We start from the raw sequence: 25,174 nt of genomic DNA, 5'->3' as shown, positions 1-25,174 counted from the left end.
ATCATCAAGAATGAAAGAGATTGGGTACTCTTACTGGATCCGTAGGACGTATCTACTGTATAGCAGTACGTCTGTTTAGGCATGAGGAGGTAACTTCCCGTGATATCCACCCGGATGGTATCCTGTAGGTCACGATCACCGATGAGGGGTAGTTGTCCTGGGTGGAAGTTGAACCGCTAACACGCACACTCTCCAGTTCTTCTCTTCCTCCATGGTTCCATCTTCAACTAGCTCCTCCTGATCTTTCCGTTCCGGAACTGGAGAGTGTGCGTGTTAGCGGTTCAACTTCCACTATTGCTCTTGCACTTCTGTCCAAATTGAAGAAGGATAATAAAATAGCAATAAAGGAAGAAGTTCCACAGAAGTTAATAGCTACAGTCCAGGTTAAAACAAGACATGCTGGAACAAGATCATCATGGCAGGATCACCAGGAATTATTTTAATGAAAACGGTAGATTAAAATTGATTGTAAAGGTAGACGGCTTTTTACCTTAATGCCTTGTATGGCTTTTACCCTCCATGTGCACCACCTTATACTTACCTGAGCCCATTCTCGATCCAGCACTGTTCTCAAGAACAGCAGCTCTCTCTTCTCTTTCCCTTCTCACAGGACAAAGGGGCAACAGCAGGAGTTATTGGCTCTTGTCTATTAAATCTTGTGACAAGGGAGAGGGGGCGGGGCTGAGCCGCACTGTCTGTGTCAATGGACCAAGGCAGCATGGCTCAGGATCTAATCCACAGGGGTGCCACAATAGGAAGCTTCTTGCTATGGTGGTGCACCAAGTAGAGGAGAAGCCAGGAGTGCTGGCAGGGGACCCAAGAAGAGGAGGATCAGGGCTGCTCTGTGCAAAACCATTGCACTGGGCAAAAAAGTATAACATGTTTGGTATTTAGGAAAAAAAAGGGGGGTGTGTTGACTGCTCACTGCTCTTGGTCGCATAAGATCAGGGCTCCGATCTGCATTGGGGAATCATCTGTAATACCACAGCCCAGGGCCATTGACTGATCCCACCATCCGGCTCCTCGACACCCTTAAAACCTTCTGCAACCAGTGGTGTGTGGAGGTGCCGCCAAGTCCTTGACTCAGGTGCAAAAAAATTTGGACTTTTTCCTGATCATGTTCCGCGAGCTATAACAAAATGGCGGAGGGAGACAAACTCCACCACTGATTGCTGAATCTTTGCTGTCACACAGACACAGCCGGGAAGAGTATGGGCACTGCTGCAGCTCAACTTGAGTCCCCTTTCTTGGACTCCAGCTCTTACTCTCCCTTAACTAGAAGTCCATTGAAATACAGGCCTTGCAGGGACTCAGGAGATACTGGAAATACTTCACCAAGTATGGAGGTGAACGTTCCACTTCAGAGTCATTCACAGTCAGCAACCTACCCTCATCCCATAGCCCAGTTCCAAACCACAGACCAGCCTATTTCTGATGTCACTTTAAAGGAGATGCTGATGTCTCCAATATCATCCATAGAATCTGACATGGTCACATGTATACAACAGTGTAGAGCAGAGGTGCAGGAACTGGGAGACAGGGTTCACCAGGTGGAGACCAAAATGAGTGAATACACATTTTTTCACACATTGGTGGACTTTCATACTTCACAACAGGAGGTCATTTCCATTTACAATCAAAACTGACCGACCTTGAGGATTGTTCATATTGGAAAAATTTCAAAATCCGTGGGGTCCCAGAGTCTATCCAATAACACCAACTTCCTCATTATGTTTGTGATCTCTTCAAGGCAGTATTTCCCTTACTGACTCTTGCTGATATCACCATCGACAGAGTACACAGAATCCGCAAGCCATCCTTCCTGCCATCTGATGTTCCTTGAGACATGCTGTTGAGAGTACACTTTTTTCAGGTGAAGGAAAAACTCCTTGAAGCCTTCCGCCGAGCCGACAATCTTTCCAAACAAGCGGCTAACCTTAAAAGTGATTGTAAAGTCTAATTTTTTTCCTATTAAAATAACAAACATGTCATACTTACCTGCTCTGTGCAGTAGTTTTACACAGGGCAGCCTGGATCCTCCTCTTCTCGCATTCCTGGCTGGAGCTCCTGGCCCCCCCTCCTGAGGAGTGCCCCCACAGCAAGCATCTACATGTATCCATTCAGACAGAGAGCTGTGGTTTGGCCCTGCCCCCTCTCTCTCCTAAATGGCTAACTGAGTTTGATTGACAGCAGCGGGAGCCAATGGCGCCATTGCTGTGTCTCAGCCAATCAGGAGGGAGACCCCCGGAGAGCTGAGGCACTCGTGGACATAGCTGGATAGAGAGGGGGCTCAGGCAATGCTGTATCCTGGCCTAGGCCAACAAGGCCCAGGCCTAGGGCAGCACTTTGCAGGGGGGCAGCAGGGAAAGAGTCCCCGCCGGCTTGCGCTACACTGTTAGTGTAGCACCAGTCTTATGGGGCAGACCGGGCTGAGAGGCAAATTAGTCTAGCGCCCCCATAAAGCAGCCTCACTGCTTCCGGTATGCGGGCGGCTGGCATTCCGCAACTGTGGGGGGGGGGGGGGGGGCGCCGCTTCTAATTTTGACTGTCCTCTCATCCTGGACCACAAACCTTTCCCACTGTGCTATATGTTTTCTGCTGCACCATTAGCATGTTTATATCTTCTTAGTCCTCTCCATAAAATGATCAGAAATTTGTGCTTAAAGTAGAACTATAGCCAACACTTGTTTTTTTCATTTTGGATAGATTAAGGGAGGGTTATAACCCGTCAGTTTATTTTTTACCAACCCTGTCCCATTGCAGAGATTTCCTATCACTTCCTGCCCCACAGCCAAACAGGAAGTGAGAGGAAATCTATGCAAATTAAGGGAATCCATTGACCCCCCCGGCCCTCAGAACTCGAGGTTATGTCCCTACCCGAAAATTTCAGGGCGGGTCGTAAACAGCAAGGGTGTGGCCTTGTAAGGAAAGGGTGGGTCATATTGAAATTAGGGGGTGCATGAATTTAGTCAGGCCTAGGGCAGCACAAAACCTAAATACACTACTGGGTTCAGGTAAGTATTAGAGGGGCTGAGGGGGGCAACTGCACACAGAAGGCTTTTTATCTTAACCACATGCTGACCAGCCTCTGCAGTTGTACTGTGGCAGAATGGTACGGCTGGGCGAAACGACGTTATGAAACGCCGCTTCGCCCTGTGGCCACTAGGGGGCGCATGAGCATCGCATGCCCCCCCCGCTCGCCCCCCAAGCTGATGCGAGTGCCCCGCAGTCTCGATCACTGCCGGGCTCCCGCGATCGCTCAGGGCACACGGAGAACCGGGATCTGTGTGTGTAAACACACAGTTTCCGGTTCTCTGAGGGGAGAACTGACAGATCCTCTGTTCATACAGAGTATGAACAGAGGATCTGTTAGTTTCCCTGTACAGTCCCCACCCCCTTCACTGTTAGAACACTCCCTAGAACACACATTAACCCCTTCACTGCCCCCTAGTTTTAACCCCTTCACTGCCAGTGACATTTTTACAGTAATCAATGCATTTTTAATTGCACTGATCGCTGTATTAACGCCAATGGTCCCAAAAATGTGTCAAAATTGTCCGACGTGTCCGCTCTAACTTTTGTGCAAACAAATCAATATACGCTTATTGCAATTTTTTTTACCAAAAATATATAGAAGAATACGTATCGGCCTAAACTGAGGAAAAAAATATTTTTGGGGGATATTTATTATAGCAAAAAGTAAAAAATTATGCCTTTTTTTTTCAAAATTGACGCTCTTTTTTTGTTTATAGTGCAAAAAATAAAAACCACAGAGGTGATCAAATACCACCAAAAGTAACCTCTATTTGTGGGGAAAAAAGGACGTCGATTTTGTTTGGGAGCCACGTCGCACGATATTTATTCACCATGCTGAGTTGAAGGCCCCTTTAACTCAAATTCCATGCAAACAGTAGTCTTGGCAGGGTTTAAATCTACTGGCCAGAACTGTAAGGTAAATGTGCAAACCATTCTACAGAGACAACATCAGAAAATGTGTGTACATTCACCCTAAAGCCGGCTATTCTTAATATACATTCTTATTTAATGTAATCTTTCCAGATACCTTTTTATATCTTCCAGTCTGCATTTCCAGCCTGTAGATCTCAACAAACTTACTGAGCGGTTCGTTGAACCTTGAGCAGAAATAAGCAATGCTCCTGCAGGTCTGTTACAGGCTGATTCACAAAATAAAGCATTCTGCAAAATGAATGTATTATTCTTTCCAATGCCGATTTTACAGTTTTAAAGATGTTTACGGATGCTGTAGAGAATGCAATGCAGGAACAGGATGGCATTTAAAATATTTTAAAGTAATTTGTATTCTCAATTTTTAAATTGCAATCCTGCTTTACCATTCATTATGTTGGCATCAAACCAAAAAGGGCCTTAAATCAAAAATAAACCATCATAAAAATGTAGGTCTGTAGGAGCATTTTACTATAAAATGCATGTATATTTACACATTATGGCACACTTACATAGTTGCCAACATTGTAAAAAAAATTTTAGTGACACTTTTTTGGCTGTAGACGGAGCCTTGTTATAGTTAGGGGGTGGGGCATGCATTTGTGGGCGTGGCACACAGGGAAATAAAAATGTGACGAGAAATTGATGTGGTTTACGCGAAATAGTGGACGTGTCTTAAATGGGCGTGGCTCAAAGGGGGTGTGGTTAGAGTCTGAGATGAATGAGGGATGGAGAGGGAAAGGGGGGGCAGAGGGATGGAGGGACAGCAGCCTCAGATCCTACACAACAATGGAAATATGTGTATTCTAGAAAGTTTAACAATCAGCAGATAAAGATACTCCAAACACCTGGTGTTAGCACTTCAATCATCCCGGCACCATGGTTGTTATGGTGTAAGGATGATTGAAGTGCATTATTTCTATTATTACATTGTAATATAAAATGAAATCATTCAACTCACCATAATCCTGAATCAGTGGGATCCCTGAGCGTGTCACCTGCCACGTCGTCTGCCACCAGCCATCCGTCCTTGCATCAGGTGTCCCAGCAGAGTCCGTCCTTGCATAAGATGCCCCCAGCAGAGTCCGTCCTTGCATCAGGTGCCCCCAGCGGAGCCCCCCTTTTATCAGATGTCCCCAGCGGAGCCCCCCCTTACATCAGATGTCCCCAGCGGAGCCCCCCCTTACATCAGATGTCCCCAGTGGAGCCCCCCTTACATCAGGTGTCCCCAGCAGAGCCGCCTTACATCAGGTGTCCCGAGTGGAGCCCCCCCTTACATCAGGTGTCCAGAGCTGAGCCCCCCATACAACAGGTGTCCCCAGTGGAGCCCCCTTACATCAGATGTCCCCAGATGAGCCCCCTCACATCAGGAGTCCCCAGCGGAGCCCCCCTCACATCAGGAGTCCCCAGCGGAGCCCTCCTTTACATCAGGTGTCCCCAGCGGAGCCCCTCCTCACATCAGGTGTCCCTAGCAGAGCCCCCTCACATCAGGAGTCCCCAGCAGAGCCCCCCCTCACATCAGGAGTCCCCAGCGCAGCCCCCTCACACCAGGATTCCCCAGCGGAGCCCCCCTCACACCAGGAGTCCCCAGCGGAGCCCCCCTCACATCAGGAGTCCCCAGTGAAGCCCCCCTCACATCAGGAGTCCCCAGCGGAGCCCCCCTTTACATCAGGTGTCTCTAGCGGAGCCCCCCTCACATCAGGAGTCCCCAGCGGAGCCCCCTCACATCAGGAGTCCTCAGCAGAGCCCCCCTCACATCAGGAGTCTCCAGCGGAGCCCCCCTCTCATCAGGAGTCCCCAGCAGAGCCCCCACTCACATCAGGAGTCCCCAGCGGAGCCCTACCTCACATTAGGAGTCCCCAGTGGAGCCCCCTCACACCAGGAGCCCCCCTCACACCAGGAGTCCCCAGCGGAGCTCCCTTCAGATTAGGAGTCCCCAGCGGAGCCCCCCTTTACATCAGGTGTCCCCAGCGGAGCCCCCTCACATCAGGTGTCCCCAGCGGAGCCCCCCTCACATCATTAGTCCCCAGCGGAGCCCCTCACATCAGGAGTCCCCAGCGGAGCTCCCTCACACCAGGAGTCCCCAGCGGAGCCCCCCTCACATCAGGAGTCCCCAGCAGAGCCCCCCCACATCAGGTGTCCCTAGCGGAGCCCCCCCTCACATCAGGAGTCCCCAGCGGAGCCCCCCTCACATCAGGAGTCCTCAGCGTAGCCCCCCTCACATCAGGAGTCCCCAGCGGAGTCCCCCTTAAATCAGGAGTCCCCAGCGGAGCCCCCCTCACATCACGAGTCCCCAGCAGAGCCCCCTTTACATCAGGTGTCCCCAGTGGAGCCCCCCTCACATCAAATGTCCCCAGCGGAGCCCCCCTCACATCAGGTGTCCCCAGCGGTGCCCCCCTTACATCAGATGTCCCCAGCGGAGCCCCCCCTTACCTCAGGTGTACCTCAGGGTATACAAAATACTGTCTCCCCCTGCCGGCCGCATGGTTAGAACCCCTGCCCCTTTCAATAACAGACCGGCAGCGGGGCAGGGGGTAGGCGTGGTAGGCGGGGTGAGGCGGAGCAGGGCGGAGGGTGGGCGGCAATGCAGGAGCTCCGTCTAGCCCCCCAGCCATCTTCCTGGTCCTCTTAAAAATGGCAGCCGGTGAAGACAATGTCTCTGCCGGCCACGGACCTCTAGCAGCGGCAGGCGGCGGCAAAAATCCATGAAGAACCGGATTTCTCGGGACATTTCCCAGGGAACAATAAAATCAGGAATAGAGTCTAAATCCCGGGAATGTCCCGGGAAATCCGGGACAGTTGGTAACTATGCACTTACCTATCAAAGCTCCTGGGCTACAATGTCCTTGCTGCCTTCCACTGGCAATGCTTACATCTTGACACAGTCTTCTTCTGGGTTCTGAGTTATTGGCAATCTTGATTGGCCAGGTCAGGTTTAGGAAACTCCTGTGCATTACTTCATCCTGGCACAAAATCATGCTGAGCTGCACATGCAGAACAGACAAACGGAGTCTATTCTGTTATGAAAAAGCCTTCGGCAAAATAATAACTGGGGCCTAATGGACTTTTCCGGTGCAGAAGGATGTTCAATACACTAAATCTTAAAACAATCTTTTCATTAAAGCAGTAATAAATGCATTACAATAAGAACTCTCATTTGTCCCAATACATGATATCTATCCCCTAGATGGACTTCTCATATCCCCATGGACACCTGTTACAGGTTAAACAATACAATACACAGCTAGTTTACATATTCTAGTTTTTTCTAATTTATCCAAGAGAAGAGAGGGAAAACTCACAATTTTTAAAGTATTTTTTGGATTATTCTGCTATATTTAAACATGGTAAAGGAGTTGTAAAGACAGAAGGTTTTTTATCTAAGAGACTCAATAAGATGGTTGAAGCCCTTATAGGTGATGTTTATTGCAGCAAGATATTTCCACCGATAAACAATCTTGTGGTTCCTCAGCACCTTAGTAATAGTTGTTAAGTTTCTGCATCATTGCAGCGTGTGCTGGAAGAGGTCTGGGAGCACTTAAAGTGGTTGTAAATGCAGAAGGTTTTTTTTATCCTAATGTATTCTATGCATTATGATAAAAAGCCTTCCATGTGTAGCAGCCCCTCTCAGCCCCCTAATACTTACTTAAGCCCCATTTCTGTCCCGCGATGTCCACAATTCCCTTGGCAGTCCAGGACTCTCTCTTCTGTTATGCCCAGTACACACGGTCGGATTTTCCGATGGAAAATGTCCGATCGGAGCGTGTTGTCGGAAATTCCGACCGTGTGTGGGCTCCATCGGACATTTTCCATCGGATTTTCCGACACAAAAAGTTGGAGAGCAGGAGATAAAATTTTCCGACAACAAAATCTGTGTACACAAATCCGATGCACAAACTGCCACGCATGCTCAGAATAAATAAAGAGATGAAAGCTATTGGCCACTGCCCCGTTTATAGTCCCGACGTACGTGTTTTACGTCACCGCGTTCAGAACGATCGGATTTTCCGACAACTTTGTGTGACCGTGTGTATGCAAGACAAGTTTGAGCCAACATCCGTCGGAAAAAATCCTAGGATTTTGTTGTCGGAATGTCCGAACAAAGTCCGACCGTGTGTACGGGGCATTACACAGTAGATTCTTGCTCTGGGGCACTCGACAGGAGGAAGGGGCCAGGAGCAGTGAAGAGGGACCCAAGAAGAGGAGGATCCAGGCTGCCATGTGCAAAACCAACTGCACAGAGGAGGTAAGTATAACATGTTTGTTATTTTTTTATTAATAAAAAAACAAGACTTTACAATCACTTTAAATCACATACAAACAGGCCATATCTTTACATGACCAGCTTATCATACTCATTACATAAGGAAACAATGCACTGATGAACCTTGTCACAGGAAGGGCACGTACCACTGTGCGAACCATTCACAATGTCCATGGGTGAAACAATGTGCCAACATCATACTCCCAAATGGATAAAGATTTGTTTCCAAATACTACATAGGTTGTAACACCGTAGGTGTTATATACCTGATAGTGGAACAATCCATTAAAATGCATCAAAAAATTGAGAGTTTTCCCCTCTCTACCCTTGGATACATTTCACAGAACTATGGAGTGCAACCTACCTGTGTATTGTATTATTTAACCTTTAATAGGTACCCATGGGGATATGAGAAGTCCATCTAGGGGAGTGATGGTGAACCTTGGCACCCCAGAAATTTTTAAACTATGTTTCCCATGATGCTCAACTACACTGCAGATTGCATGAGCATCGTGGGAAATGTAGTTCCAAAACATCTGGGGTGCCGAGGGTCACTATCACTGATCTAGGGGATACATATCACATATTGGGATACATGAGAATTTGTATTGTAATGCATTTATTACTGCTTTAATAAAAAGATTGTTTTAAGATTTAGTGTATGGAATATCCTTGTGCACAAGAAAAGTCTATTATTCTTTTTGCATTAAGATTGCTTTGGATGAGCTGTATAGTAAATAATACCCATCAACTCCTAATTGAATATTATAAAAAGCCTACCTATCCATTTACAGTTTACAGTTTAAAGCAGTTTACTTCTACTTTAAGAGTTTGGAAGCAGAAACATATCTGTTACCCATAGTGCCCAAGTTTTCCATTTAATTCTCATGCAGATCATGTTGCTAACATTTTGCTAAAGAGTCTATTCTAGGTTCTCAGTATGATACTTTTCTTATTTGGGGTCCTTGGATTATAAAGTTTAAGGACCCCAAATAAAAAAAGTATCATATTGAGAACCTAGAATCAAAATGTTAGCAACATATAACAATGGCTAAATAATAATAAAACAACAACACACGGTAAATGTATTTGTTTCCATTGGTTTCTCATTTGTAAAGCAGCAAAGTGAAAACCTACCATATTAATAATAAAATCTTATTGGTATTTAAAAACAGATAAACCATCTTTGCAGTGTACATGCTAATGCATATACAAAAACTATTTAAAGTGAAACCCCAGGCATATATAAATGCATAAAATAATGCAGCTCGGTATAATACATCAGAAATATTGTTAGTGCCTGGACTTAATTTGAAATGAGCCTCTCACAGTCCCTGCACAGCAAAGCTCAGACCTGCTTCATATGTGCCTAAGCCATTAGTAATAATCAGTGTGCTATATCACTCACAACTGATTTCATGTCTTGACAACCTAGGGTACACAGTCATCTCAGCATGTGGAGTTTTGACTGAGTTGTGTCTAACTGGTGTATTATTATTATTATTTGTTTTATTATTATTCAGGATTTATGTAGAGCCAACAGTTTGCACTGCACTTTACAACACAAGGGCAGACAGTACAGTAACAATACATTCAATTCAATAAAAAAGGAATCAGAGAACCCTACTCATTGGAGCTTATAAACTAAAAGGGAATGTCAGGTGATAAAAAAGATAATAACTGTGGGGGGTGAGGTGCTGCTGAAAATAAAGGTACAGTTTTTAAGTGGAGGCAGGATAGGCTTCTCTTAAGAGAATAGTTTTCAGGTATCACCTAAAAGTGGACAGAGTAGGTCTTAGTTGGACAGATTTGGGTAGGGAGTTCCAGAATATTTGAGAGGCTTTGAGAAGTCCTGGAGGTTAGCATGGGAGGAGGTGATGAGGGAGCTATAATGGAGGAGGTCTTGGAAAGGAGTGAAGAGAAAGGTTTGGTTGGTATATTGAAACAAGGTTAGTAATATAGCTGGTAGTAATATAGCTGGGAGCAGAGTTGTGGATGGCTTTGTAAGTTGTTGTTAGTGTTTTGAACTTTATACGTTGGGTAAGCATAAGCCAATGGAGGGATTGGCAGAGAGGGGTAGCAGATACCGAATGGTTGTTCAGGTGGATTAATCTGGCAGCAGCATTCATGATAGACAGAAGGGGGGTTAGCCTATTTAAAGGTATTCCAATGAGGAGGAGTAGTCGAGGTGAGAGATATTCAAGAAATGAATTAAAAGCTTTGTGGTGTCATTGGTTAAGAAGGGTCATATTTTGGAGATGTTGCTTGGATTTGGATAGATTGAGTTTGAGGAAGTGGTGTGACACCTAGACTGATGTCTGTCAGTAAATTAGTGATACGTGAGGAGACTGATGGAGTGAGCAGAGGGGTAGAAAGATAGATTTGCGTGTCGTCAGCAAAGAATTTGTTATGAAAGTCATGGGAGGCTATCAGCTGACCCAGACAGGAGATGTTGATCAAGAAGAAGAGAGGTCCAAGAACAGAACCATGGGGGTCCCCGATGAAAAAAGGAAGAGGAAAGAGGAGAATTGTAAGTGACACTGAAGGTGAGGTGAGGTGGGATAGGTAAGATGAGAACCAAAAAAGAGTACAGTCACAGAGACCAAAGAAATGGAGCTTTTTTTGTGACAGCACAGTGGCTAAGTGGTTACCACTTCAACTTAGCAGCACTAGGGTAGTCAGTTTGAATCTCAAGGGGCATGACCGAAAAAGGTCAGCTTTCGATCAGCGCTCTCAGCCAATGGCTCAGGGCGCTGACCGGAGTGTTCTGGTCAGTGGCGGAATTACCAGGGTCGCAACAGTCGCACTTGCGACGGTGCCCGGCATTCGCCCACTGTGGGGGGGCCCAACGGGGTTGCTATATACACACAGCTCTGAGCGGAGCTCGTGTGTCATGGAACAGTAGCACAGAGACACCGGCAGCATTAACGTTCTATTTGCCCGTCTGTCCTCTCTCGCAGGGGATGAGAGAGGACACAGTTGATCTCACTGCTCCCCCTTCTCCCCCCTCCCCTCTCCTGTGTTCCACGGGAAATGTGAGCTCTTTAGCTTCACACTTGACTGCCCACGGAGCACACAGGAGAGGGGAGGGGGGAGAAGGGGGAGCAGTGAGATCAGCTGTGTGTCCTCTCTCATCCCCTGCCAGAGAGGACGGACGGGCAAATAGAACGTTAATGCCAGTGTCTCTGTGCTAGTGTTCCATGACAGACACCGATCTCCGCTCAGAGCCGTGCTGTCCTGAGAAGGCAGACGGCACTAATGGAAATTAATAGCATTCACTGATGGGCACTGATAGGAGGCACTGATGGGCATTGATAGAAGGCACTGATGAGCACTGATAGAAGGCACTGATGGGCACTGCCAGAAGGCACTGATGAGCACTGATAGAAGGCACTGATGGGCACTGATAGAAGGCACTGATGGGCACTGATAGAAGGCACTGATGAGCACTGATAGAAGGCACTGATGGGCACTGATAGAAGGCACTGATGGGCATTGATAGAAGGCACTGATGGGCACTGATAGAAGGCACTGATGAGCACTGATAGAAGGCACTGATGGGCACTGATAGAAGGCACTGATGGGCACTGATAGAAGGCACTGATGGGCACTGATAGAAGGCACTGATGAGCACTGATAGAAGGCACTGATGGGCACTGATAGAAGGCATTAATGGGCACTGATAGGAGGCAATTATGGGCACTGATAGGAGGCACTAATGGGCACTGATAGGAGGAATTTATGGGCACTGATGAGCACTGATGGGAGGCACTTATGGGCACTGATAGAAGGCACTAATGGGCATTGATAGGAGGCACTAATGGGCACTGATAGGAGGCACTGATAGGAGGCACTGATGAGCACTGATAGGCCACATTGATGAGCACTGATAGGCAGTACTAATAGGAGGCACTAATGTGCACTGATAGGCTGCACTGATAGGTGGCATTGATGGGCACTGATAGGTGGTACTGATGGGCACTGGGGAACACTGATAGGCAGAACTCAGGCAGTATTGATGGGCAGAATTGAAGAGTTCTAATAGGTGGCACTGATGGATGCTGTTAGGCGGCATTAATGAGCACTGATAGGTGGTGCTGATAGGCAGAATTGATGGGCACTAATAGGCGGCATTAATGAGCACTGATAGGTAACACTTGTAGGTGAAAGTAATGAGCACTGATAGGCGGCATCGATGAGCACTGATAGGCAGCATTGATGGGCACGGATAGATGGCACTGATGATTGGGGCACTGATTATCAGTGTAAACAATTTACTGACATTCTTGACAGTTAACGGCAGTCCTTTCCTAACAAAGACACAGCGTGGGAAGAAAGGGCTGAGGATAACCGGCAAGTCTGTTTACATGTGATCAGCTGATCACATGGTAAAGGGCCGCTGTGATCGCGCTGGATGCATGTCCCAGGGGTCATGCGGGAAGCACGGTTTTGGGATGATGTCCATGGACACCCTCCCAAAATTGGAAGCCCATGGCTTGGACGGAAGGGGGGCAGGGGGGCTCATCATGGTTTCTTGCACTGGGGCCCTGAAGGTTCTAGTTACGCCTCTGGTTCTGGCGGAGGGTAGCCCCCCTGTCAGAACACAATAGAACAGCAGGGGCGATTGCTGTGCATTATAATTTCAGATAGTTAGTACAGTGGCTCCTCCTGAGCTGTCAGTTTATTTTTGTTGAGCTAGTAAGCAGTGTATACAAATGAGAAGAAAAGGGAAAGGAGAATATCAGACTGTACAGGCCAGAAAGAGGAGCAAAAACTCAATTGATAAAAAGCATTGATGTCATCCTTCTTCCTCTAAAAACACAAGAATTACATGAAGCAGTTTCCTGCATGTGGTTTTGTAGCAAGAGAATGAGCACTGATGTATTGGGTCCTCACGCGCCAACGCATTTCGCCAATTTTGCTTTATCGGGGCTTATGAAGACCACACAGTACTTATCTATGGAAGAAAGCAATATTGTTTACAACCATGTTTGGGTACATATAACAATCATTACGATATTTGCATACACCAATATTATCTATTGCAGAGATGACGCGACGGGGGCGTTTCCTCATCCGAGGGCCGCTGTCGCATGATGCATCCAGTTGGACTCTAGTTGATGGGCAGAGGGGGCATATAAGTATACACGGTGGTTATATCCGCCATTCAACTGGAGAGGGTGGCGAGTATGCACAGAGACAACACAGATGCAAGGTAGGCTACTTACATTTGGGCTCAGTGAAATCAGACTAGCATGTTGCAGATATACTGGCCTCACGGCGATGTTTACTGTGTTCAATATTAGACTACCTCATCCATCATCTGCTGGCTTGCACGTTGACCTAATTGGTGGTCACCACCGCCTTGAGGGTGAAAGCATCTTGTGACCCCCATTAGTGAGTTATATGTATGCTTAATAATAGAGAGACTTCTAAATTATACAAAAGATCCTGAAATATGTGTATGTTTCCCTGTAAGAAAAGCTAAGATCCTTTTACCATCAATATGAGGCTATCTCTCTACTCCGCTACATATGTGGGGATATATACAGGCTTAAAGGTAAATTTGATTAAACAGAGAAATACAATATAATCCTGATTAATATAAGCATGGATACCAACCACATGTTATATATCCTTGTGTTTTTATCCTTAAGGTATAGTGTGCATTTGGAATACACCACTTCCTACACAATACTCTCCCCCCTATGCTGATTCATATACTACTGACTTGGTGAGAATGTTTTGGATCCCGGGTTAATTAGATTGAGTCCTCGGGGAGCTGTTGCATAGTAACTGCCCTATCCACTAGATTTACATACTTGAAAATAGCGGAGTAATGCGTGAACTGCTATATGTATAGTTACTACCACTCTGTAAATGCTCCAGGGCAACACCTCTCTGGTTCAAATCTCCTTAATGATCCAGAACCCGCCCAGGGAGTTTGCGTGCGGGTGTGGTTTGCTCTCTGAGGTGGGTTCCACATGTCTAACATGGTTGCTTAAGATAATATTGGTGTATGCAAATATTGTAATGATTATTATATGTACCTAAATGATATTGCTTTCTTTCATAGATGAGTACTGTGTGGTCTTCATAAGCCCTGATGAAGCAAAATTGGCAAAATGCATTGGCACGTGAGGACCCAATACACTAGTGCTTATTCTCTTACTATAAAACCATGTGTAGGAAACTGCTTCATGTAACTCTTGTGTTTTAAGAGGAAGATGGATGCGTTGGCATCGATGCTTTTTAAATGTTTGATGTTTAAATAAAATATGTAATTTTTTATCAATTGAGTTTATGCTCCTCTTTCTGGCCTGTACAGTCCGATATCCTCCTTTCCCTTTTCTTCTCATTTGTATACATTATGGATGATGGCATGCATGTCACATTAATTGCTAAATAGTAAACGGTGTAATCTGTCTATTTTGCATCAAGAAAGTATTTTGCTTGCTCTAGAATCCACAGATAGTCATTGCATCATGATAAAAAATGTAAATAATCACATATAATTATCGAACTGACTTTCCTTAGATGCATAGCTTTCCATGTCATAGCTTGTTATTATGAACAATCCTAAAAAAGGCCAAAATGCAATGGTCCCCAAACTGTTGGCAGAGACATGGCCAAAATGGTGTCAGACTTTGGCCTACCACCACTAGCATTACAGACACTGATACAATAATTCTTACTGGTTACCTATGTTCAACCAAAGCACCAAAAAAACAGGCAATCTCAAATCCTTAAAACTATATCGATGCATAGGATTAAAAAAGATGTTTTACTAATTATTTGCATGGGGCAGATTTTGTGTCAGCTTATTTTTTATCCTGTAGACAGTGGTCAAAGGGTAGTGAGAAAACAAGTAAGAGAAATTTTCTTTAAATAAAATGTGACCTCACTTTATGACCCATACACATGGTCGGATTTTCCGACGGAAAATGTGTGATAGGACCTTGTTGTCGGAAATTCCGACCGTGTGTAGGCTCCATAACACATTTTCCATCGGATTTTCCGATACACAAAGTTTGAGAGCAGGATATAAAATTTTCCGACAACAAAATCCGTTGTCGAAAATTCCGATCGTGTGTACACAAATCCGATGCACAAAGTGCCACGCATGCTCAGAATAAATAAAGAGATGAAAGCTATTGGCCACTGCCCCGTTTATAGTCCCGACGTACGTGTTTTACGTCACCGCGTTTAGAACGATCGGATTTTCCGACAACTTTGTGTGACCGTGTGTATGCAAGACAAGTTTGAGGCAACATCCGTAGGAAAAAATCCATGGATTTTGTTGTCGGAATGTCCGAACAAAGTCCGACCGTGTGTACGGGGCATTAGAGTAATATTAAATCCTAAGGGCTCATGTACACTGCTCCTAATAAACGGACGTTTAGGGGCAGTATGATATTTTTTTTCAGCAGCCCCTGAACTCTCTTGTATGTTATCTTATTTGTCCATGTACACTGAGTAAATTATAGTCATTTAGAGGCAGTTGAGTTTAGTGGCATTTTTTTTAAAACACAAAAATGTGTTCAGAATGGAAGTTTATTGGCATTTGAAACGCCAAATGCTTGTAACAGCATGCAAACGCAGCTAAACGCAATAACTTGCATTTAGCCTCGTTTTGTTTATAGGCGTTTTTAATAGAGATACATTTCTGACCATTTACAATACAAAAAACACTTCTAAATGCAAACGCGGCACAATAAACGTTTTTGACTGCTGGTTACTAGCTGTCAAGTTCCATCGTTCAGGAGAGGTTTTAAAACATCCCGTGTACATGAAGCCTTAGTGCTTTTAGTTTAACACATTGGATTTAATTTACTAAAGGCACAGTTTATTTGCCTTTAGTAAATCACCCCCTTAAGTAACTAAAGCAACTAAGAGGGGTTCTATCCCCTCTCAGCTCCAACCAAACATTTATAAAAAGGTTTTAAATAGCATTTCACTTTGAAGGAAAAGTATACAGTAAAATCAATATAACTATTTAGATCAGGGCTGTAAGAGTAATAGGTTGGGTCAATTTTATCTTCCATTTACCTAAGGGTTAAAGAATGAATTTAGGAAGAAGTTATATCTATATTTATACAAGCCTTTGCTCAGCACATTATCATAACACAATTATCTAAATTGCCATACGGAATAAACTAAAACACAAAAACACATTTGCTGCATCTCATAAGAGAGCAAAGAGTATCATCTCCCTATCATATCCGAGAAACTTCAAAGCTTTGCACATCAAATGCAGCGATTTAACTGCAAAAGATGAGGCATTTATTACACTTATTTCAATTTATTCTTCTTTTTCTGGTGTAGCAGAGAATTCATATTTAATAATTGACTTTAGGAAAACATTAGCGGGAATGCCATAAATACGACACACAGACATGAAAGCTTGTCACTGCGTAGGTGAAGCTGCCGATGTTAAACTCTTTAATCTTAATAGAGAGAGTTATTTTATCTTGTTAGACATCTCTGTACAATAGTCTCTTCCAAGCTACAAATGACAGGCTGTGACACAAGCTGCACTGCATGACAATTGCTATTTTTTAACCTAGGTGACAACTGCTTGTAAAATACACATTATCAAAGCTAAGAGGCGTTCGCCAAACTGACTTAATATATGGAATATTTTATCTGCCAGGTTTTACCAACATCTATAAAATCCTAAAGAGGATTTAAAAAGATAGATAAAGTCCAGCTCTTAAAATCTAAAACAATTTTATATCTTAATATACCCACTGGTGCTTTACTGAAGCAAGCAATGCATTTATATCGCTGTCTGTAGCCAGGGCCATATTTAGAGCTTATGAGGACCTACGTTAAAGTAGAACTAAAGGCATAACTTTTTTTTTTTTCATTTTGAATAGAGTAAAGGAGGGTTTTTGCCATCTGTGTCCCATTGGGAAGATTTCACCTCACCATAGCCATAACAGGAAGCGAGAGGAAATCCCTCTAAAGTGAGGGAATTCTAGGGTATCACACACCACTAGTTCAACCCTTTTATCCCTATGTCACAGGAATATTATCATCCAAATCAACATTAGAATGCACCATCATATGTATGTTACATTCCAACTGGCCAAAACAATAGGTTTGCTTTTATCCCACATACACCCCAACATATACCCACCTTTTGTTTTCTCTTGTGTTGCTCCACTCAGTACTAGAAGCCTGAGGCTGGGTTCACACTATTGCAAATTGGATGCGGGTTCCCTGCATCCAATTCACAATAGCAGGAGATTTTGACCAGCTCTCTATGGAATAGGTTCACATATGTCCACTGCAGCTCTGGTGCGAATTTGAACAGGAGCCTTGTGCGTCTTTTGGTCCGTTTCAGCTCTGAATTCAGCCAAAAATGTGGGCGGTAATCGGACCTGAAACGGTGAACAGGGACTCACTGGACACCTGCTGTGAGCCGCATGTGAAGATAGTGTGAACCCAGCCTAAGGAAATAATTGTTACACCATGTATGAAGAAACCCCCCTATGTCCACATATGACAGTGATGCACCAATAAGTGCTGTCGCATGGAAAGTCCTGTGTAAGGTATGCCTCTAATCACTTTTTTTGCTCCTGGGAGCTAAATGAAGCAGTAGGAGAGTATATTGAAGATAAGTATATGCTACTGAGGAATGCCGCATTAAAGTGAATTGATGCTTTACCATTGTTTGACAAAAAAATGCTCATATTTACACTCTCAGTTCCCATCATAAGTGTATCATTACTGGTGTTCAGCTACTTCCACATTATAAGAGTATGAACTTCGGCCCATAGGAAGGTAGAACAAGGATCTGTTTTACTCCCATTACACTTTTGCCAGAGGTAGCGATCTGTTTTTCTAATGGTAAAAACAGTCTGGGTAAAATCTGAAATACTTAGGAAAGTCTTCCACTGGAAGGACTGCTCTTTAGAAAAGAAATACTAAATAGACTAAATACTAAAACTGCCCACATTTACCTACACACTAAAATAATTGCTCATGCAGCTTTCTTCATACATTTTCCCAAGATCCTTTTAAGTGAAATTATAGAAAGGAGAGAGGAAAACTAGCAATAAAAGGAAAGCAGTAATTACCAAAATGCAACCACACTAACCTCGGGGGTCTTTAGCATATCACTGCCACAGTGCCTGAAACTTGGATGCTCTATTTTGCAAACAGGAATCAAGTGCTTTCTCGTCTTCTCTCACACCCCACTATTGATAAATGAGGCTGCCAATCACTCTATAGCAGAGATATGTAATTAGCGGACCTCCAGCTGTTGCAAAACTACAAGTCCCATCATGCCTCTGCCTCTGGGTGTCATGCTTGTGGCTGTCAGAGTCTTGCTATGCCTCATGGGACTTGTAGTTCTGCAACAGCTGGAGGTCCGCTAATTGCATATCCCTGCTGTATAGGATCAATAGTAAGGCAGAGGAGGGAGGGGAATGGAGTTTGAGTTTCTGTACAGGGATCATAGATTTGTGGTCTTGGGATTCCAGGGAAATTCCAGTATAAAGATATATGGAGGATCTGCTATGTATATAGTAAACACTTCTAAGTTTGGATCTGGCAGCTGCACTCTTTGATGTAAAAGATTGTGCTCATCAAGTGAGGGAGTCACCCAAAATAAACAGCAAAGAAGAGTTAAAGTGATAAATCTGAAATTACCAAAATATTAATGGAAGGTGTTTTGTTACTACAGCAGATGTAATTTTCATTATGTATTTCATTGATCGCCTAGACGTTAAAGGAAAATTATGTGTGAGAAATAGACATGTTTAAGGAAGCAATTAGAAAAATTCCACACCATTATTCAATGCTCTTAATTACATTATTTAATATGCAATCCTTTTAATAAGCAGAAGTGCAAACATTTTGAAAACAGATTTGTTTTTTATTATACTGCTCTTCAAAACTGACAAAAAGGCCTTCATTTAATTTTGCCTAAAAGTCTTATTCTTTTATCCTGGCTTTCCTAATGGCAGAGAACAGATTGTATGCAAACTGCTCTTAATATAGGACATACATATATCTATATTAAGTGGCTCATTCATAGGCTAATGTGAATTGGCATCTAGTGTAGAAGCAATTCTGAACAAAGTTATCACATACATGTGAGGTGAGGGAGCTGTGCTGTTACAGTAGTCAGTTTTGTGAATGTCACTAATTCAATAAAATATTCCACAGGTTTTCTGCTAAAAGCTTTGCCAGAAGTTTATACCACAATAGGCCTGCTGTAATCTGTTATTTTTCTAATGAGAGAAAACAGGGCTGTATTTACCAATGAGGCACCCATGAGCTGAAGCCTAGGGCAGCCTGGTTTTTTTTCCTGCCCCCTCTTGCTACAGCCACCAGATACTTGACGTAATATGCAACAGTGGAATTAAGGGATATGGGAGCAGTTGCTATAAAGAGTGCATTGTAAGGTTCCTGCATCTTAACTGAATAGAATGACAAAGTTAACAAGTACTTTTGCATACATTTCCATTTCCAATTTGATTTTAGGTCTTTTTTCTAGTCTCAGCCAAGGTCCTCATTTACTACCAGACCTGTATTGTCTGGGCCCATGACACTGAGCCTGTAGCTGCAGGATAGAACATGACAGAGGAGTAGCTTCTGTTTAATTGTCCTAAATATTGAGTAACTATAATTTTGTGAGGAAAAAAATGAAAGTTAGTAGATGTAATAAAATACTTGAGGAATTCTGGTAGATACAATATAATCTTGAAGAAATGCTGAAGGAATATAATCTAATGCATATTTTGTAGCACTGGGGGATTCTGATATATTGTGTTTTGGCATGTGAATGTAATTCTACAGGGAAGAACATTATATAATGTTAGAAGATACTGTAAATATACATCATCACCTGCATTGCATTATGATGCAATGATAGTGATGCTGTATAATATATATATTATTAGAATGGCTGTGAAATGATAACAATGGACTGGGATATGATATTCTACTACTTACTGGGGCACAATAACATTATAATTGTAGGAAGAGACCACGATGCTTGTAATGCCACCAGTTGAATTTGAAAAGCCACAAGAGGTTATTATGGGGCTGGTGCTGGGAAATGTATTTACTCATTTGAGATCTGCCATATGGGTACGGTTGTTGACTAAACTGAAAATTCCTTTTCCATTGACTTATGACCCTTAAACCAACATCCAAGCTTTACTCATACCCACAAACCTTTACAGCACACGTTACGCACAACCAATTCATCCTTTTTTAAAAGGCTCCAAGTTACCCCAATAAAGGGTATGATCACTCTGTATGCCTAGAGTCGCTTTTGCCCTCCATGTATCTGTGGCCAGGGAAGAAACTTCCTTAATTTGTTTTATATTTATTTTTGCATTTCATTAGGTTTTTTTTCCAACTTCCAATGTCAAATGTTTATAATCTCAAGCAAGTTAATTTACTAGTGAAGTCAGGAAAGATGGATGGAAATTAAAAGCCTACTGTTTATTTGACTGATCTCAATAAATCTTTCTAATTAAATGTATAATTTCTGACATGTGAACCAGTTGGTGCCAAACAGAAACTAAAAGGTAGTCCTGGCACTCACAGCACACAAGTCAACTTTAACTAAATCTAGTCGTGTATAGATACTACTGCTTACTCATTGCAGTGTGAGTGACCAAGGGTACAGAAAAAACAGGTTGCGGTGAATTGTGCTCTTTTTATCAAGTAATAAATTACCTTAATACTTGTGTGTACAGGGTTAACAGAGTCTAAAGCCTCGTACACATGATCGGATTTTCCGAAGACAAAACCTTGGACTTTTGTCCGAAGGTGTGTGCCTGGATTTTGTCTTGCATACAAACGGCAAGGAATTGTCAGCCAACAAACACAAACGTAGTGACATACTACGTGGTTTTTCAGCTATTTAGCGCCACCCTTTGGGCTCCTTCTGCTAATTTTGTGTTAGTAGAAGTTTGGTGAGTGTTGATTTGCGCTTTTCATTTTGCGTTTTTCATTTAGCGCTTTTCATTTAGCACTTTTCAGTTTGCGCTTTTCATTTCGTGCTTTTCAGTTCATTTCTGAACGGCCGTACGTCAACCAGACATGTTGCAGAATCAGAGGAGATAATGGGGGTTATTTACTAAAGCTGGAGAGTGAATAATCTGGTGCAAATCTGCAAAGAAACCAATCAGCTTTCAGGTTTTATTGCCAAAGCCTAACTGAACAAGATGAAATTAGAAGCTGATTGGCAGCCATGCACAGCTGCACCAGATTCTGAGTGCACCAGTTTTAGTAAATCTACCCCAATGTGTTATTTATTATTGGCCTTGGAGTTATTGCTTTGACCCAAGTCCAGTCCAGGAACAGGAGGAGGAGTTCTTGGACCAAAAATAGGTTGCTTTATTAATCGTGACCAATTATGTCATACGCCTTTGCTGATGGCGCTCCAGGAGAATAATCCAGATAATTTTCGTAATTATCTCTGGATGACAGACTCCAGCTTTCACCAACTCTTGGCATTGTTGACCCCCTATATTAAGAAGCAGGACACATGCATGAGGCTTTTTTTTTTTAATTTTTTGGTTGAATAATAATGATTTTATTTGTTATATTTTCTATATTTTTGGATGCATAGAATGCACCTTTTGGTTAAGTTCTATTGGCAGATAGCATGTCTAATTTTATATATTTTCTTTTTTTAATGCACAATAAAAAAAATTGTGGAGAATAATACTTGGCTATGTGTTTTACTTCAAATGACAACATTCCAAAAAATTCTGCACAAAATTCCGCCCATGCTCTGAATCAAGTACGAGACAGAAGTGCTCGGTCTGGTAAAACTAGCATTCGTAATGGAGATAGCACATTCGTCACGCTGCAAATTTTTAAATCTTTTAATGCAGTGCATTTTCTTCTTCTTTATATTGCTAGAATAATGAAGTTGTTTTGCTGCTGATATTCACACAGAGTTCTGACAAACTGATTTCTTTATTATTTCTTATGATTTCATGAATAATCTTTATTATTTTTTTGCCAGATCTCCAGAATAATGTTTATATATTTTTTATAGTGATCTAGTTTTTTTTTTTAATCAAGATCTCCTGATTTTTATTTATTTTATTTTTTTTCTAGCGATCTCCATAATATTTTTTTTTAGTTTTGTGTGTCAAGTTACCACAACACCATTATTAGCTTGTATTTTTTTTTATTTTGAAAGATTTTATTAAGTTTTACAGAAATATAAACAATACAGACTACTGCAGTATACAATGAAAAGCTGTCACTCTACAATACTCTAAAAAGAACGACGTTTCAATAGGAAGACGTGCAAGGAAAGAGATCAATATATAACTCTACTTTTTGTGAGGAGAGGTGTATCCACTAATCCTCCATGGTGGAAGTGCTGCCCCCCTCTAGACACCCCAACTGGGCACTAGCTGTGTCATAATGAGAGGAGCCGCACCTCCGTCCCATAGATTCGCCACTAAGTATATCCTTGTGGCTGTCTGGCCCCTACCTCTCCATCCCCAGACTGTCAATACAGCATTCATAGATATAAACAATATCAACTTTAACATTGTACTCATTGGATCCATTTGGGGTATGTTGGAATAAGACTGTCATAAATTAACCCAATTTAAATAACTTAGTTCCTCAGTACCGTACTATTCGGACCAAAGGGTCTGCAATGGAGGGGCTACCAGGTCCGGACTGCCCAGGGGACCCCTGAGACCCCGACAGCAGATCTGACAGCCATCCCACCAGAACACCCCTCATAAGATGTTTCATTTCAAATGAGGTGTGAGAGTGAAAGGGACTAGCCCGTCCCTAAAAGGAAAGAAAGAAAACGTGTTAAAAGTAGGAAGAGCAGAGGAGAGGAAGTGTAGTGTCATGGACCCAGCCTAATTCTGTCCGATCCAGGTTTCAATCCTGGTAAGAGCGGAATATTACAATAGATTGCCCACGGTTCCCAGGTAGCAAGAATTCTTTCAAATTTGTCAATCAGCTTCGCCACAATCTTCTCCTGGGACATTATCCAAGATACTTTTCTCCTACAGCATTGGAATGACACTGTAGGCCTTTTCCATGCTTTAGCTATAGTAAGCTTGGCCCCCAACAAAATGAAGAATGTAAGAGCTTGAGATCTTTTATCTATATTAGGTATAGTGTGATTAAGCAAAGCTATGTGGGGGCTAGGCACTACCGAAACCTTCATTATAGTACCGATGGTACAGAATATTTTCTTCCAGAAGGCTCTAATATGGGGGCATGACCACCATATGTGGAACATTGTGCCCTCCATTTCACACCCTCTAAAGCACAGTGGAGATGTCCCAGGATAAATTGCAGCCAATCTGGCGGGCACATAGTACTATCTTGCCAATACTTTGATGCTGGCCTCTATCAGAGAGATGTTCAAAATACCTGTGTATGAACGGGACCAAACTCTGAACCATTCCTTTGGGGACCACGTTCCGCCGGTGTCCTCCTCCCAGGTCTTTGCGTATCTTGGCTTATCTGAGTTTGATATAATCGCTGAGTAGATCACCGATATGCCTCCTTTTTGATTGTGAGTATTAGCGCACCAATTTTCATATGGGGTAATAGCAGGGAGATCTGACTTGATAGTCCAAATAAAGTTAAGGAAATTAGAAATTTGTGAAAGTCTAAAATTTTCTGAAGCAGGCATTTCCAGTATGCGTTTACAGTGGGAGAATGAAAGGGGGACTGCCGGGGTGAGAAAATGACCTATTCTGTAGATGCCTTTGTCCGTCCACCATTTAAAAGCTCGAATATCCATTCCAGGTGGGAAGTTAGGGTTATGAAAGATGTGAGAGAGGGGTTTTAGAGGAGATATCAAGGCCGGTCTATCGCTATAGCGAACAAAAGTGGTGAGAGAGGGCAACCCTGTCTGGTACCCCTTTTTATCGTGAATGATGACGAGTATCTCCCCATCAGGCGAATTTGAGCTGTTGGGTCTGAGTATAAAGAATTTATGAGGTTAAGAAAATTCTTTCCAAAACCCCAGCGTCTCAGGATATCAGACAGGTATGCCCAATCTATTGAGTCGAACGCCTTATGAAGGTCATTCGACAGAATAAAGCCCTTTTGGGGAGGTCCCCCATCCCATTGGGATTTCAGAAGAGAGATTATATTGATGGTCCTTCTAATTTGGTCAGTACCCTGTCTACCAGGTATAAATCCCACCTGATCTTTATGAATGTAACTTGGGATGAAACTCGCCATCCTATTAGCTAGAATCTTGGTTAAAATTTTGATATCATTGTTAATCAGGGAGATTTGGTGGTAATTCCCAATCTCGCTAGTGTCTTTCCCTGTTTTGGGGATCACTGAGATATATGCGGAGTTTAATTCAGAGCCCAGCGGGGATCCTTTCCTAAGGGAATTCAAAAATTTTGTTAGGTGGGGAACTAGGGTAGCACCAAATTTTTTATAATATCCCGTCGAGAACCCATCCGGACCAGGGGCGGATCCCAATTTTAAAGCTTTAATTGTGTCCAAAACTTCCTCCTGTGTAAAAGGACCCTCAAGAATCTCCCTATGATCAACCGCCAGGGATGGTAGCTCTATGGAGTCAAGGAACTCCGCTCGGAAATTGCCCCCCGATGGTGATTTAGCTTTGTATAAATCCGCATAGAATTGAAGAAATGCGTCCATTATCTTATTCAGATTTTGGGTATAATCCCCTGAGTTCAGCTTTATTTTGGGAAATGCTAAGGGGCAGTGTTTGGGGCTGATTTTGACTGCTAATTTAGAGCCAATCCTGTCCCTTTGAGAATAGTATTTTGCTCCCGTCCAACGGAGGTGTTTTTCCGCGGCAGTTGTCAGGGTCAAGTTAAGGAGAGCCCGGGCCCTATCAAGATTAGCTAGAGATTCTATGTTAGGTTGTCTTTTATGTGTCCTGGCTAGGACTTGAAATTCCTCAGTCTGTTTAAGAATGTCTGCTTTGTGTTTCGC

Source organism: Aquarana catesbeiana, linkage group LG07 (assembly GCF_042186555.1).
Source record: "Aquarana catesbeiana isolate 2022-GZ linkage group LG07, ASM4218655v1, whole genome shotgun sequence".
In the NCBI taxonomy this organism is placed as follows: domain Eukaryota; kingdom Metazoa; phylum Chordata; class Amphibia; order Anura; family Ranidae; genus Aquarana; species Aquarana catesbeiana.
The sequence above is the reverse complement of the archived record's forward strand: the minus strand, read 5'-3'. Positions refer to the sequence as shown.